This window comes from Pristiophorus japonicus, chromosome 9 (genome assembly GCF_044704955.1).
Source record: "Pristiophorus japonicus isolate sPriJap1 chromosome 9, sPriJap1.hap1, whole genome shotgun sequence".
In the NCBI taxonomy this organism is placed as follows: Eukaryota; Metazoa; Chordata; class Chondrichthyes; family Pristiophoridae; genus Pristiophorus; species Pristiophorus japonicus.
Window position 1 is genome coordinate 9,029,024 of NC_091985.1, and position 16,306 is coordinate 9,045,329.

Consider the following 16,306-nt stretch of genomic DNA (forward strand, 5'->3'; position numbering starts at 1 on the left):
TGTACCTCATCGCTCACACTTACAGCTGTGTTCACCACTGTACCTCATCGCTTACACTTATAGCTGTGTTCACCACTGTACCAACATCGCTCACACTTACATCTGTGTTCACCACTGTACCAACATCGCTCACACTTACATCTGTGTTCACCACTGTACCTCATCGCTCACACTTACAGCTATGTTCACCACTGTACCTCATCGCTCACACTTACAGCTGTGTTCACCACTGTACCTCATCGCTCACTCTTAAAGCTGTGTTCACCACTGTACCTCATCGCTCACACTTACAGCTGTGTTCACCACTGTACCTCATCGCTCACACTTACAGCTATGTTCACCACTGTACCTCATCGCTCACACTTACAGCTGTGTTCACCACTGTACCTCATCGCTCACACTTACAGCTATGTTCACCACTGTACCTCATCGCTCACACTTACAGCTGTGTTCACCACTGTACCTCATCGCTCACACTTAAAGCTGTGTGCACCACTGTACCAACATCGCTCACACTTACAGCTGTGTTCACCACTGTACCTCATCGCTCACACTTACAGCTGTGCTCACCATTGTACAAAAAGCGCTCACACTTACAGCGGTGTTCACCACTGTACCAACATCGCTCACACTTACAGCTGTGTTCACCATTGTACCAAAAGCGCTCACTTACAGCTGCGTTCACCACTTTACCAACATCGCTCACATTTACAGCTGTGTTCGTACAGCTGTGTTCACCGCTGTACCAACATCGCTCACACTTACAGCTGTGTTCACCACTGTACCTCATCGCTCATACTTATAGCTGTGTTCACCACTGTAGCAACCTCGCTCACACTTACAGCTGTGTTCCCCACTGTACCAACATCGCTCACACTTACAGCTGTGTTCACCACTGTACCTCATCACTCACACTTACAGCTATGTTCACCACTGTACCAACATCGCTCACACTTACAGCTGCGCTCACCACTGTACCAACATCGCTCACACTTAAAGCTGTGTTCACCACTGTACCAACATTGTTCACACTTACAGCTGTGTTCACCATTGTGCCTCATCACTCACACTTACAGCTGTGTTCACCACTGTAGCAACCTCGCTCACACTTACAGCTGTGTTCACCACTGTACCAACATCGCTCACAATTACAGCTGTGTGCACCATTGTACCAACATCGCTCACACTTACAGCTGTGTTCACCATTGTACCTCATCACTCACACTTACAGCTGTGTTCATCACTGTACCTCATCGCTCACACTTACAGCTGTGTTCACCACTGTAACTCATCACTCACACTTACAGCTGTGTTCACCACTGTAACTCATCGCTCACTTACAGATATGTTCAACACTGTACCGGCATCGCTCACACTTACAGCTGTGTTCACCACTGTACCTCATCGCTCACTTACAGCTGTGTTCACCACTGTACCAACATCGCTCACACTTACAGCTGTGTTCACCACTGTACCTCATCGCTCACACTTACAGCTGTGTGCCATTCCTGCCAACTTTTCCAATGATAAATTCCTATGTCTATATTTATGACGGGTACCTTAACGGAAAGTGATTTTTCTACACCCAACTAACAACAGCTTGCATTTATATATCGTCTTTAACGCAGTAAAACGTCCCAATGTGCTTCACAGGAGCGTTATCAAACAAAATTTGACACCGAGCCACATTAGCAGATATTACGACGGTCATCAAAAGCTTGGTCCAAGATAGCTTTTAAGGAGTGTCTTCTAGGAGGAAAGAGAGGTAGAGGGACGGAGAAGTTTAGGGAGGGAGTTCCAGAGCTTGGGGCCCAGGCAGCTGAAGGTACGGCCGCCAATGGTGGAGCGATTAAAATCGGTGATGCGCAAGAGGCCAGACTGGATGAGCGCAGACATGTGAGGCTGGAGGAGATTACAGAGATAGGGAGGGGCGAGGCCAAGGAGGGATTTGAAAACAAGGATGAGAATTTTGAAATCGAGGCGTTGCTTAACCTGGAGCCAATGTAGGTCAGCGAGCACAGGGTGATGGGTGAGCGGGACTTGGTGCGAGTTAGGACACAGGCAGCCGAGTTTTGGATGAGCACAGACTTATGGAGGGAGAAAGATGGGAGGCCAGCCAGGAGGGCATTGGAATACCATTAAGGAGCAGCAACACTTGCAATCAATTCTAAATTAATGGGTCTCATCGTTGGGGCCCTGAAAACTGCAACTCTGCTTCTTATTCTGGGTGCAATACAATATTCTGGGGCACATTTTCACTTTTTGATCTCTTGTCCAGACTTTTGTATTTATTCATCTCAGGAGGTATTGGCAAGGCCGGCATTTATTGCCCTTGAGAAGGTGGTGGTGAGCCGCCTTCTTGAGCCGCTGCAGTCCGTGTGGCAAAGGGAGTTGTTAGGGAGGGAGTGCCAGGATTTTGACCCAGCGACGATGAAGGATATTAGGCCTAGACTGGAGGGCACTGTGGAGGTGGTGGTGTTCCCATGCGCCTGCTGCCCTTGTCCTTTTGGGTGCTGGAGCTCACTGGTTTGGGGGGGGGGGGGGGTGGTGGGGGGAGTGGTGGGGGGTGCGGGGCTGTGCTGCCGGTGAAGCCGTGGCAAGTTGCTACACTGTTCTATGTGTGTGAGTCTAGACTGTGAGGCCGGGGTATTTCTAGCCGTGCGCTCACCAGCACCGCGATTATACGCCAATTCCGAGATGGAATCCCAGCCTGAGTGTCAGACGTGGTCGTACAGTGGTAATGTTACCCAGTGGACTAATGATCTGAAATTCACTTCCCAGCTTGGGCTCTTCAGAACCTGAATTTTTTTTTTGAATAAGGGGTCGCCCATTTAAAACGGAGATGAGGAGGAATTTCTTCTATATAAGAACATAACATAAGAACATAAGAATTAGAAGTAGGAGTCGGCCATTTGGCCCCTCGAGCATGCTCCGCCATTCAATAAGATCATGACTGATCTGATCATGGACTCAACTCCACTTCTCCGCCCGCTCCCCATAACCCTTTACTCCCTTATCGCTCAAAATTCTGCCTATCTCCACCTTAAATATATTCAATGACGGCCTCCACTGCTCTTTGGGGCAGAGAATTCCACAGATTTATGACCCTCAGAGAAGAAATTCCTCCTCATCTCAGTTTTATATGGGCACCCCTTATTCTGGGACTATGCCCCTAGTTTTAGTTTCCCCTATGAGTGGAAATATTCTCTCTGCATCCACCTTGTCGGGCCCCCTCTATATCTTATATGTTTCGATAAGATCACCTCACATTCTTCTGAACTCCAATGAGTAGAGGCCCAACTTACTCAATCTTTCTTCATAAGTCAACCCCCTCATCTCCGGAATCAACGTAGTGAACTTTCTCTGAACAACCTCCAATGCAAGTATATCCTTCCTTAAATACAGAGACCAAAACTGTACGCAGTAATCCAGGTGTGGCCTCACCAATACCCTGTACAGTTGTGGCAGGACTTCTCTGCTTTTATACTCTATCCCTCTTGCAATAAAGGCCAACATTCTATTTGCCTTCCTGATTACTTGCTGTACCTGCATACTAACTTTTTGTGTTTCATGCACAAGGACCCCCAGGTCCCTCTGTACTGCAACACTTCACAATTTTTCTTCATTTAAATTATAATTTGCTTTTCTATTTTTTCTGCCAAAGTAAATAATCTTACATTTACCCACATTATACTCCATCTGCCAAATTTTTGTCCGCTCACTTAGTCTGTCTATATCCCTTTGCAGAATATTTGTGTCCACCTCACAATTTGCTTTCCCACCCATCGTTGTATCATCAACAAACACTCAGTCCCTTCATCCAAATTATTAATATGGATTGTAAATAGTTGAGGACCCAGCACCAATCCCTGTGGCACCCCACTAGTCACTGTTTGCCAACCGAAAAATGACCCATTTATCCCGACTCTTTGTTTTCTGTTAGTTAGCCAATCCTCTATCCATGCAAATATATTACCTCCAACCCCATGAACTTTTATCTTGTGCAGTAACCTCTTATGTGGCATCTTATCGAATGCCTTCTGGAAATCCAAATACACCACATCCACTGGTTCCCCCTTATCCACCCTGCTCGTTACATCCTCAAAGAACTCCAGCAAATTTTTCAAACATGATTTCCCTTTCATAAAACCATGCTGCCTCTGCTTGATTGAATCATGCTTTTCCAAATGTCTTGCTATTGCTTCCTTAATAATGGACTCCAGCATTTTCCCAATGACAGATGTTAGGCTAACTGGTCTATAGTTTCCTGCTTTTTGTCTGCCTCATTTTTAAAATGGGGCGTTACATTTGCGGTTTTCCAATCTGCTGGGGCTGCTCCAGAATCCAGGGAATTTTGGTAGATTACAACCAATGCATCCACTAGAACTAGGGGGCATAATCTTAGAATAAGGAGCAGCCCATTTAAAACTGAGATAACGAGGAATTTCTTCTCTCAGAAGGTTGTAAATCTGTGGAATTTGCTGCCTCACAGAGCTGTGGAAGCTGGGACATTGAATAAATTTAAGCCAGAGATAGACAGTTTCTTAACCGATAAGGGATTAAGGGGTTATGGGAGCAGGCAGGGAAGTGGACCCGAGTCCATGATCGGATCAGTCATGATCTTATTAAATGTCGGAGCAGGCTCGAGGGGCCGTATGGCCTACTCCTGCCCCTATTTCTCATGTTCTTATCTCTGCAGCCACTTCTTTTAAGATCCTAGGATGCAAGCCATCAGGTCCAGGGGACTTGTCCGCCTCCACAGCTCTCTGGGGCAGAGAATCCCACAGATTTACGACTCTCTGAGAGAAGAAATTCCTCCTCATCACAGTTCCAAATGGGCGACTCCTTATTCTGAAACTATGCCCCCTAGTTCTAAATTCCCCCACAAGTGGAAACATCCTCTCTGCATCCACCTTGTTGAGCCCCCTCAATATCTTATATATTTCAATAAGACCACCTCTCGTTCTTCTAAACTCCAGTGAGTATAGGCCCAACCTGCTCAACCTTTCTTCATAAGACAACACCCTCATCTCCGGAATCAACCTAGTGAACCTTCTCTGAATTGCCTCCAATGCAATGTATATCCTTCCTTAAATAAGGAGACCAAAACTGTACGCAGTACTCCAGGTGTGGCCTCACCAATACTCTATACAGTTGTAGCAAGACCTCCCTGTTTTTATACTCCAACCCCCTTGCAATAAAGGCCAACATTCCATTTAACTTCCTGATTACTTGCTGTACCTGCATACTAACTTTTTGTATTTCATGTACAAATATCCCCAGGGTCCCTCTGTACTGCAGCACTGTGCAATTTTTCTTCATTTAAATTACGATTTGCTTTTCTATTTTTCCTGCCAAAATGGATAAATTCACACCTTCCCACATTATATTCCATCTGCCAAATTTCTGCCCACTCACTTAGCCTGTCTGTATCCCTTTGCAGATTTTTTTGTGTCCTCCTCACAACCTACTTTTCCATTCATCTTTGTACCATCAGCAAACTTGGCTACGTTATACTCAGTCCCCTCATCCAAGTCATTAATATAGATTGTAAATAGTTGGGGCCCCAGCACCGATCCCTGTGGCACCCCACTAGTTAGTTTGCCAACCTGAAAATGACCCATTTATCCCGACTCTTTGTTTTCTGTTAGTTAGCCAATCCTCTATCCATGCTAATATATTACCCCCAACCCCGTGAGTTCTTATCTTGTGCAGTAACTTTTTATCTGGCATCTTATCGAATGCCTTCAGGAAGTCCAAATACACCACCATCACTGTTTCCTCTTTAACCACCCTGCTCGTTACATCCTAACTCCAGCAAATTTGTCAAACATGATTTCCCATTCATAAAACCATGCTGACTCTGCTTGACTGAATTAAGCTTTTTCAAATGTCCCACGACTGCTTCCTTAATTATGGACTCCAGCATTTTACCAACGACAGATGTTAGGCTAAGTGGTCTATAGCTTCAGCAAACCTGAGGACTGGGAGAAATTTAGAATTCAGCAGAGGAGGACTAAGGGTTTAATTAGGAGAGGGAAAATAGAGTATGAGAAGAAGCTTGCAGGGAACATAAAAACTGACTGCAAAAGCTTCTATAGATATGTGAAGAGAAAAAGAATTAGTGAAGACTAAGGTAGGTCCCTTGCAGTCAGAATCTGGTGAATTCATAATGGGGAACAAGGAAATGGCAGACCAATTGAACAAATACTTTGGTTCTGTCTTCACGAAGGAAGACACGAATAACCTCCCGAAAATACTAGGGGACCAAGGGTCTAACGAGAAGGAGGAACTGAGGGAAATCCTTATTAGCCAGGAAATGGTGTTAGGGAAACTGATGGGACTGAAGGCCAATAAATCCCCAGGGCCTGATAGTCTGCATCCCAGAGTACTTAAGGAAGTGGCCCTAGAAATAGTAGATGCATTGGTGGTCATTTTCCAAAATTCCATGCACTCTGGATCAGTACCTATGAATTGGAAGGTAGCTAATGTAACACCACTTTTAAAAAAAGGAGGGAGAGAGAAAACAGGGAATTATAGACCGGTTAGCCTGACATCGGTGGTGGGGAAAATACTGGAATCAATTATTAAAGATGTAATAGCAGTGCATTTGAAAAGCAGTGACAGGATCGGTCCAAGTCAGCATGGATTTATGAAAGGGAAATCATGCTTGACAAATCTTCTAGAGTTTTTTGAGGATGTAACTAGTAGAGTGGATAAGGGAGAACCCATGGATGTATTTGGACTTTCAAAAGGCTTTTGACAAGAGATTAGTGTGCAAAATTAAGGTACATGGTATATGGGGGTAACGTATTGACGTGGATAGAGAACTGGTTGGCAGACAGGAAGCAAAGAGTGGGAATAAACGGGTCCTTTTCAGAATGGCAGGCAGTGACTAGTGGGGTGCTGCAAGGTTCAGTGTTGGGACCCCAGCTATTTACAATAAACATTAATGATTTAGATGAAAGAATTGAATGTAATATCTCCAAGTTTGCAGATGACACTAAGCTGGGTGCCAGTGTGAGCTGTGAGGAGGATGCCAAGAGGCTGGATGACTTGGACAGGTTAGGTAAGTGGGCAAATGCATGGAAGATGCAGTATAATGTGGATAAATGTGAGGTTATCCACTTTGGTGGCAAAAACAGGAAGGCAGATTATCTGAATGGTGACAGATTAGTAAAAGGGGAGGTGCAACGAGACCTGGGTGTCATGGTACATCAGTCACTGAAGGTAGGCATGCAGGTACAGCAGGCAGTAAAGAAAGCAAATGGCATACTGGCCTTCATAGCGAGAGGATTTGAGTATAGGAGCAGGGAGGTCTCACTGCAGTTGTACAGGGCCTTGGTGAGACCACACCTTGAATTGTGTGTGCAGTTTTGGTCTTCTAATCTGAGGAAGGATGTGCTTGCTATTGAGGGAGTGCAACGAAGGTTCACCAGACTAATTCCCGGGATGGCAGGACTGACATATAAAGAAAGACTGGATCGGTTAGGCTTATACTCACTGGAATTTAGAAGAATGAGAGGGGATCTCATAGAAACATATAAAATTATGACGGGACTGGACAGGTTAGATGCAGGAAGAATATTCCCGATGTTGGGGAAATCAAGAACCAGGTGTCACAGTCTAAGGATAAGGGGTAAGCAAGATAGGACCGAGATGAGGAGAAACTTCTTCACTCAGAGAGTTGTGGGCATGTGGAATTCTCTACCACAGAAAGTTGTTGAGGCCAGTTCGTTGGATATATTGAAGAGGGAGTTAGATGTGGCCCTTACGGCTAAAGGGATCAAGGGGTATGAAGAGAAGGCGGGTGTGAGGTACTGAAGTTGCATGATCAGCCATGATCAGATTGAATGCAGGCTCGAAGGGCCGAATGGCCTGCTCCTGCACCTTTTTTCCATGTTTCTGTGTTTCCTGCTTTCTGTCTGCGTCCTTTTTCAAATAGTGGCATTACATTTGCGGTTTTCCAATCAGCTGGGACCTCTCCAGACTCCAGGAAATTTTGGTAGATTACAACCAATGCATCCACTATTTCTGCAGCCACTTCTTTTAAGACCCTAGGATGCAAGCCGTCAGGTCCAGGGGACTTGTCCACCTTTAGTCCCATTATTTTACCGAGTACTGTGTCTTTAGTGATAGTGATTGTATTAAGTTCATCCCTCCCTGCAGCCTCTTGATTATCTATTATTGGGATATATTTAGTGTTTTCTACCGTGAATACAAAATATTTGTTCAAAGTCTCTGCCATTTCCCTGTTTCCCATTATGAATTCCCCAGTCTCATCCTCTAAGGGTCCAACGTTTACTTTAGCTACTCTCTTCCTTTTTATACACCTGCAGAAGCTCTTACTATCTGTTTTTATATTTCTTGCTAGTTTATTCTCATACTCTTATCTTCTTTATTATTTTTCATTGTCGTCCTTTGCTGGTTTTTAAAAGTTTCCAAATCCTCTGGCCTCCCACTAATTTTGTCAACTTTGTATGCCTTTGTTTTCAATTTGATACCATCCTTTGCTTTCTTAGTTAGCCAAGGATGGATCTCCCTTCTCTTAAAGTCTTTCTTTCTCAGTGCGATATATTTTTGTTCAGAGTTATGAAATATCTTCTTAAATGTCTGCCACTGTTTATCAACCGTCTCTTACACTTTAATCTATTTGCCCAGTCCACTTTAGCCAACTCTGCCTTTATACCTTTGTAATTACCTTTATTTAAGATCAGGACACTGGTTTCAGATCGAACTTTCTCACCCTCCAACTGAATTTGAAATTCAACCATGCTATGATCACTCTTTCCTAGAGGATCCTTTACTATGAGATCATTTATTAATCCTGTCTCATTACACAGTACCGAATCCAAGATAGCCTGCTCCCTGGTTGGTTCTGCAACGTACTACTCAAGGAAACCACCTCAGATACATTCAATGAGCTCTTTCTCAAGGCTACCTTGGCCAAATTGATTTGTCCAATCAATATGAAGATTAAAATCGCCCATGATTATTGCCATACCTTTTTTACAAGCCTCCATTATTTCTTGATTTGTACTCTGTCCAACAGTGTAGCTACTGTTCTCTCAGAGGGTCATGAATCTTTGGAATTCTCTGCCCCAGAAAGCTGCGGAGGTTGTGAATATATTTAAGGTGGAGATAGACAGGTTTTTGAACGATAGAGGAGTCAAGAGTTATGGGGAGCGGGCAGGGAAGTGGAGTTGAGGCCAAGATCACATTAGCCATGATCTTATTGAATGGCGGAGCAGGCTCGAGGGGCCAAATGGCCTACTCCTACTCCTATTTCTTATGTTATTATGTGTTAGCAGATCATCTGACTGTGATCTGCATGGCCGCAACAAGCAGTGATACACCATGAAATAAATCACATTTCTATAGCATCTTTCTCGACCTCAGGACATCCCAAAGCCATTCACGGCAACGAAGTCCCTTTTTGATGGGTCACTACTGCTGTAATGCAGGAAGAGGCAGGGGACACAATAGAAGTGAAGGGGTGAGGGGATGGTGAGTGATTGGGGCAGGAAATGGGAAGAGAGATTCTGAGGGCCATATTGTCTCTGCATCGCTCGCTCCAAATGCAGGCTGAAGCGACTGGTGCCACCTCTCCCTGCTACAGCCCACCCCCTCCCTGACCCAAACGGGAGGCAAACAAGAGCCGGAAGAGAGACAGAGGAGAGAAGCGGACAAATAGAGGCAGAGGGAGGAACATGGAGACAGCAGAGACGGGTAGGAGAGTGGGCGTATTAGCGGATCATGTGCCACGCTACGAGAGATCGAACGGGAACAAACACCAGATTTTGCGGTGGGTAATGGTGGCGGACTGTCACTGACTGCAACTTCACGCGCATCTAAACGCGGAATTCCTGAAGTTGTGGTCAGTCATTCACTGCTCCGGCACTGGCTGTACTGTGGACACCCATCCCCAACACCCCCCGTCGCCCCCAATCAGTGTAGTCAGTGAAAGTGATGAAAACTTGGGCTTTTCTGCAGTAATATCGCTGCTAAATATCCCATTACATTTTAAGACTTGTTGGATTAGGTGTAACTGAGGTTTTAACACTGTATAAACAAACGTTATGGCCCTGAAGAATGAATTTTTATATTTGTGAACTGTCAAAGATAAAAATGGCTAGATTTAAAGTTTGTTCAACAACAACAACTTGCATTCATATAGCACCTTTAACGTAGTGAAATGTCCCAAGGTGTTTCACAGGAGCATTATGAGATAAGAAAAAGTGTTCATGTTATTTCAGCCTCTACTCTAACCCTGTGTATATGTCTCGTTCTTTATTTCGCTCTCTGGAACATTTCTAAAAAGTGCAGATAATCAGTGCTTTTCATTTCCTGGTTTGCTGTCTGTGAGAATTGTTCAATGTGATTGGTTGTTTAGACAGCTGGATGACGTCACTATTGCACTACGCTAGGAATCCCCTATTCACAGCGCTACAATCAATTACACGGCGAGAAACCTAACGTTTTCGCCACACACATCGCGGGAACAGGATGGATAAAGGAGAACCAGTGGATGTGGTGTATTTGGACTTCCAAAAGGCATTTGACAAGGTGCCACATAAAAGGTTACTGCACAAGATAAAAGTTCACAGGGTTGGGGATAATATATTAGCATGGATAGAGAATTGGCTAACTAACAGAAAACAAGAGAGTTGGGATAAATGGTTCATTCTCTGGTTGGCAATCATTAACTAGTGGGGTGCCGCAGGGATCAGTACCACGACCCCAACTATTTACAATCTATATTAACAACTTGGAAGAAGGGACTGAGTGTAACATAGCCAAGTTTGCTAACGATACAAAGATGGGAGGAAAAGCAATGTGTGAGGAGGACACAAAAAGTCTGCAAAAGGACAAAGACAGGCTAAGTGAGTGGGCAAAAATTTTGCAGATGGAGTATAATTTTGGAAAGTGTGAGGTCATGCACTTTGGCAGAAAAAAAATCAAAGAGCAAGCTATTATTTAAATGGAGAAAGATTGCAAAGTGCTGCGGGACCTGGGGGTACTTGTGCATGAAATACAAAAGGATAGTATGCAGGTACTGCAAGTGATCAGGAAGGCCAATGGAATCTTGGCCTTTATTGCAAGGGGGATGGAGTATAAAAGCAGGGAAGTCTTGCTACAGCTATAAAAGGTATTGGTGAGCCGACACCTGGAATACTGAGTGCAGTTTTGGTTTCCATATTTACGAAAGGATATACTTGCTTTGGAGGCAGTTCAGAGGAGGTTCACTAGATTGATTCTGGGGATGAGGGAGTTGACTTATGAGGAAAAGTTGAGTAGATTGGGCCTCTACTCATTGGAATTTAGAAGAATGAGAGGTGATCTTATTGAAATGTATAAGATTATGAGGGGGCTTGACAAGGTGGATGCAGGGAGGATGTTTCCACTGATGGGGGAGACTAGAACTAAAGGGCATGATCTTAGAATAAGGGGCCGCCCATTTAAAACTGAGATGAGGAGAAATTTCTTCTCTCAGAGGGTTGTAAATCTGTGGAATTCGCTGCCTCAGAGAGCTGTGGAAGCTGGGACATTGAATAAATTTAAGACAGAAATATACAGTTTCTTAAACGATAAGGGAATAAGGGGTTATGGGGAGCGAGTGGGGAAGTGGAACTGAGTCCATGGTCAGATCAGTATTGAATGGCGGAGCAGGCTTGAGGGGCCGTATGGCCTACTCCTGTTCCTATTTCTTATGTTCTTGTGCCTGAACGTGTGGTAGAGGCAGAAACCCTCATCACATTTAAAAAGTGCTTGGATGTGCACTTGAAGTGCCATAACCTCCAGGGCTACGGCCCAAGTGCTGGAAAGTGGGATTAGACTGGATAGTTTCTTGTTGGCCGGCATGGACATGATGAGCCAAAGTGGCCTCCTTCCGTGCTGCAAATTTGTATGATTCTATGATTCTATCTTTGTGGGCAGCTTTCTTCGACATCAGTGGCGATTGGTGTCGCAGCACTGCTGACCGCAAATTACGGGCCTTTATATTTTTATAAAGTTTGTTCATGATACAACAACAACTTGTATTTATACAGTGCCTTTAATGTAGTTAAACGTACTAAGGCGCCTCACAGGAGTATTAGAAGACAAATATTTGACACCAAGCCACATAAGAAGAAATTATGGCAGATGACCAAAAACGTATTTTTATATTTGTGAAATGTCAAAGATAAAAATGACTGGATTTAAAGTTTGTTCAACAGCAACAACTTGCATTCATATAGTGGTGAGAATGTGGAACTCGCGGCCACAGGGAGTGGTTGAGGCGAATAGCAATAGATGCATTTAAGGAGAAGCTAGATAAACACTTGAAGGAGAAGGGATAGAAGATTATGCTGATAGAGTGAGATGAAGAGGGTGGGAGGAGGCTGTTTCTGTTGCTGTTAATTTTATGTAACTCTTTGTAAAATTGTAAAACTTGTCAGGCTGTGATTGCATCCTCCCGCCAAAGGAGGCACTGCAGCACCACCACTGGCAGGCGGGTGTAATTACAGTGTGACATGTTACCATTTGATGTGGGCGATTATAATGGAAATATATAAATGCGGGGGGTAATGTTTGACTGAATGGGAACTGAATTATGTCAGCGTACGCTGCTCTATTTGTCCCCCGCCCTCAAACCCCATTCCACTTGGAAAAACGCTCGGTCTTAACGGATCTAGGGCAAAGTGGCAAGTTGGTCCAAAATTGGCTCAAAGGTAGGAAGCAAAGGTTGATGGGTGTTTCTGTGACTAGAAGGCTGTATCTGGTGGTGTTGCGGAGGGCTCAGTGCTGGGTCCCTTGCTTTTTGTGGTACACATAGAAACATAGAAAATAGGTGCAGGAGTAAGCCATTCGGCCCTGCGAGCCTGCACCACCATTCAATAAAATCATGGCTGATCATTCCCTCAGTACCCCTTTCTCTCCATACCCCTCGATCCCTTTAGCCGTAAGGGCCATATCTAACTCCCTCTTGAATATATCCAATGAACTGGCATCAACAACTCTCTGCGGCAGGGAATTCCACAGGTTAACAACTCTCTGAGTGAAGAAGTTTCTCCTCATCTCAGTCCTACATGGCCTACCCCCTTATCCTAAGATTGTGTCCCCTGGTTCTGGACTTCTCCAACATCGGGAACATTCTTCCTGCATCTAACCTGTCCCGTCCCGTCAGAATCTTATACGTTTCTATGAGATCCCTTCTCATCCTTCTAAACTCCAGTGTATAAAGGCCCAGTTGATCCAGTCTCTCCTCATATGTCAGTCCAGCCATCCCTAGAATCAGTCTGGTGAACCTTCGCTGCACTCCCTCAACAGCAAGAATGTCCTTCCTCAGATTAGGAGACCAAAACTGAACACAATATTCCAGCTGAGGCCGCACCATGGCCCTGTACAACTGCAGTAAGACCTCCCTGCTCCTATACTCAAATCCCCGAGCTATGAAGGCCAACATGTCATTTGCCTTCTTCTCCGCCTGCTGTACCTGCATGTCAACTTTCAATGACTGATGAACCATGACACCCAGGTCTCGTTGCACCTCCCCTTTTCCTAATCTGCCGCCATTCAGATAATATTCTGCCTTCATGTTATTGCCTCCAAAATGGATAACCTCACATTTATCCACACTATATGCCATGCATTTGCCCATTTATCTAACCTGTCCAAATCACCCTGCAGCCTCTTAGCATCCTCCTCACAGCTCACTCCGCCACCTAGTTTAGTGTCATCTGCAAACTTGGAGATATTACACTCAATTCCTTCATCCAAATCATTAATGTATATTGTAAAGAGCTGGGGTTCCTGCACTGAGCCCTGCGGCACTCCACCAGTCACTGCCTCCCATTCCGAAAAGGACCTGTTTATCCCGACTCTCTGCTTTCTGTCTGCCAACCAATTCTCTATCCACGCCTGTACATTACCTCCAATACAATGTGCTTTCATTTTGCACACCAATCTCTTATGTGGGATCTTGTCAAAGCCCTTTTGAAAGTCCAAATACACCACATCCACTGGTTCTCCCTTGTCCACTCTACTAGTTAAATCCTCAAAAAATTCCAGAAGGTTTGTCAAGCATGATTTCCCCTTCATAAATCCATGCTGACTTGGACCGATCCTGTCACTGCTTTCCAAATGCGCTGCTATTTCATCCTTAATAATTGATTCCAACATTTTCCCCATTACTGATGTCAGGCTAACCGGTCTATAATTACACGTTTTCTCTCTCCCTCCTTTTTTAAAAAATGGTGTTACATTAGCTACCTCTAGTCCATAGGAACTGATTCTGAGTTGATAGACTGTTGGAAAATGATCACTAATGCATCCACTATTTCTAGGGCCACCTCCTTAAGTACTCTGGGATGCAGACAATCAGGCCCCGGGGATTTATCGGCCTTCAATCCCATCAATTTCCCCAACACAATTTTCCGCCTAATAAGGATATCCTTCAGTTCCTCCTTCTCTCTAGACCCTCGGTCCCCTAGTACATCCGGAAGGTTATTTGTGTCTTCCTTCTTGAAGACAGAGCCAAAGTATTTGTTCAATTGGTCTGCCATTTCTTTGTTCCCCATTATAAATTCACCTGAGTCCGACTGCAAGGGACCTACGTTTGTCTTCACTAATCTTTTTCTCTTCACATATCTATAAAAGCTTTTGCAGTCAGTTTTTATGTTCCCGGCAAGCTTCCTCTCCTAATCAAACTCTTTGTCATCCTCTGCTGATTTCTAAATTTCTCCCAGTCCTCAGGTTTGCTGCTTTTTCTGGCCAATTTATATGCCTCTTCCTTGGATCTAACACTATCCTTAATTTCTCTTGTTAGCCACGGTTGAGCCACCTTCCCTGTTTTATTTTTACTCCAGACAGGGATACACAATTGTTGAAGTTCATCCATGTGATCTATAAATGTTTGCCATTGCCTATCCACTGTCAACCCTTTAAGTATCATTTGCCAATATATTCTAGCCAATTCACACCTCATGCCGTCGAAGTTAGCTTTCCTTAAGTTCAGGACCCTAGTTTCTGAATTAACTCCGTCACTCTCCATCTTAATCAAAAATTCTACCATATTATGGTCACTCTTCCCCAAGGGGCTTCGCACAACAAGATTTCTAATTAGTCCTTTCTCATTACACATCACCCACTCTAGAATGGCCAGCCCTCTAGTTGGTTCCTCGACATATTGGTCAAGAAAACCATTCCTAATACACTCCAGGAAATCCTCCTCCACCGCATTGCTACCAGTTTGGTTAGCCCAATCTATATGTAAATTAAAGTCGCCCATGATAACTGCTGTATCTTTATTGCACACATCCCTTACTTCTTGTTTGATGCTGTCCCCAACCTCTCTACTACTGTTCGATGGTCTGTACACAACTCCCACCAGCGTTTTCTGCCCTTTGGTATTCCATAGCTCCACCCATACAGATTCCACATCATCCAAGCTAATGTCCTTCCTTACTATAGCATTAATTTCCTCTTTAACCAGTAACGCCATCCTGCCTCCTTTTCCTTTCTGTCTATCCTTCCTAAATATTGAATACCCTTGGATGTTGAGTTCCCAGCCTTGGTCATCCTGGAGCCATGTCTCTGTGATGCCAATAACATCATATCCGTTAACTGCTGTCTGCGCAGTTAATTCGTCCACCTTATTCCGAATACTCCTCGCATTGAGGCACAGATACTTCAGGCTTGTCTTTTTAACACACTTTGCCCCTTTAGAATTTTGCTGTAATGTGGCCCTTTTTATTTTTTGCCTTGGGTTTCTCTGCCCTCCACTTTTACTATTCTCCTTTCTATCTTTTGCCTCTGTCTCCCTTTTATTTCCCTCTGCCTTCCTGCATAGGTTCCCATCTCCCTGCCATATTAGTTTAACTCCTCCCCAACAGCACTAGCAAACACTCACCCTAGGACATTGGTTCCGGTCCTGCCCAGGTGCAGACCATCTGGATTGTACTCGTCCCACCTATTCCAGAACCGGTTCCAATGTCCCAGGAATTTGAATCCCTCCCTTCTGCACCACTCCTCAAGCCACGCATTCATCTGAGCTATCCTGCGATTCCTACTCTGATTAGCATGTGGCACTGGTAGCAATCCTGAGATTACTACTTTTGAGATCTTACTTTTTAATTTGGCTCCAGGCTCCCTAAATTCTTCTCGTAGGACCTCATCCCGTTTTTTTACCTGTATTGTTGGTACCTATATGCAACACGACAACTGGCTGTTCACCCTTGCTTTTTAGAATGTCCTGCACCCGCTCCGAGACATCCTTGACCTCTGCACCAGGGAGGCAACATACCATCCTGGAGTCTCGGTTGCA

At 44.5% G+C, this 16,306-nt stretch overlaps 1 long non-coding RNA gene across 1 annotated transcript in view; it reads right to left on the bottom strand.

Annotated features, from left to right (window-relative positions):
• Positions 1 to 16,306, bottom strand: part of LOC139272932 (uncharacterized) — a 111,563-nt gene that overhangs the window by 90,516 nt on the left and 4,741 nt on the right. The window lies entirely within an intron of this gene.